At 40.4% G+C, this 1,107-nt stretch overlaps 1 protein-coding gene across 1 annotated transcript in view; it reads left to right on the top strand.

The window, feature by feature from the left end:
* The first annotated feature begins 415 nt into the window (after nucleotides 1–415).
* LOC107080865 overlaps nucleotides 416–1,107 on the top strand; it is a 13,139-nt gene continuing 12,447 nt past the window's right edge. Inside the window, exon 1 of the mRNA XM_015369069.1 lies at nucleotides 416–458. The gene's annotated coding sequence lies outside the window, so the exon portion shown is untranslated. The remainder of the gene's footprint in view (nucleotides 459–1,107) is intronic.

Genomic DNA, 1,107 nt, shown 5'->3' with positions numbered 1-1,107 from the left:
GGTATGTGAAAGGGTCAACGAAAACAGGGCGCCACCTGGTGGTGGAGGGAGAAAACACAAACAAAAACAAAACCCGCACAGAACTGGATTCCTAACAGTCCCATATCCTTAATTAATGTGGATACACTCAAAAAAAGCAAACTGGGTGTCTGTTACCTTATCTTATGTCTAACATGTAGCTTCTACTATATAAAATCATGTTTTGTGGTTGAACAGTTTTAAAACATGTAGATTTAGCATAAAATGCAACAATTTAAAATTTACTTGAATAATTTATGTTAAAACAACCTAATTCTAATGGGTTAAGATTGCAAATCAGTAACACTCCAAAACAGTAGGTGGCAGTAATGAGCCCACCTCCCTCTCTTGAAGGCCACGGTCAAAGGTGAGTGAGTCCCCGACTCTGACTGGCAAAGACGAGCAGACATTTTGAAAAGAAATTTCACGTGTGGAAGAAGGTAAGTTTAATCTTTTATCATCCATCTAACAGAAAACAATACGGCAGCAGACAAGTTATAGACAGTTATTTATTGTCCTCTTTTGCATTTTGGATTATTTATTTATTTTTGTTACGGGGCGTTTTATTAGAGTGCATTAATATATCAGACTGTTGCCATGCTCATAGCTAACTAAGCTTACAAGCTATCATCCTGAGGTTGACGGCACGGTTGACAACGCGTGCGGATTCATTTACAAAATGAGCTAAGAGGCATGGCTTGTGGGGGATAATTGCCTGCGTTTGGTGAATGTAGCTGAGCTAAAAGGCTCCAGTCACATAGGCTACATGAATAATAGTGGTGATAAATTTTCCCCCAATCCGCATCTTGGCTTCGTGTGGAGTCCGCAGAAAGCTCAGCACTTAACAGTCATTAGCTCTAAGTTTGGAAACTACCACGGCACCTTGGCGGGTTTTCTATGTCAGCTCCACGTAGCATTAGCTCATCCAGCTAGTAACGTCAACACAGTAGTTCTTCGCGCTATGGAGCTTTCCACAGTCAGATTTTATTCACTTTGTTGACGAGGGAACAAATGTGTACTACCATAAATGTACTGTTGTGCTGTAGTCCAGCTGGGGAAGCAAATCGTTACCATATTTCAAATGAAAAA

This window comes from Cyprinodon variegatus, unplaced genomic scaffold (assembly GCF_000732505.1).
Source record: "Cyprinodon variegatus isolate N-32 unplaced genomic scaffold, C_variegatus-1.0 Scaffold2426, whole genome shotgun sequence".
NCBI classification, from domain to species: domain Eukaryota; kingdom Metazoa; phylum Chordata; class Actinopteri; order Cyprinodontiformes; family Cyprinodontidae; genus Cyprinodon; species Cyprinodon variegatus.
This window is presented reverse-complemented; position numbering and strand designations above follow the sequence as displayed.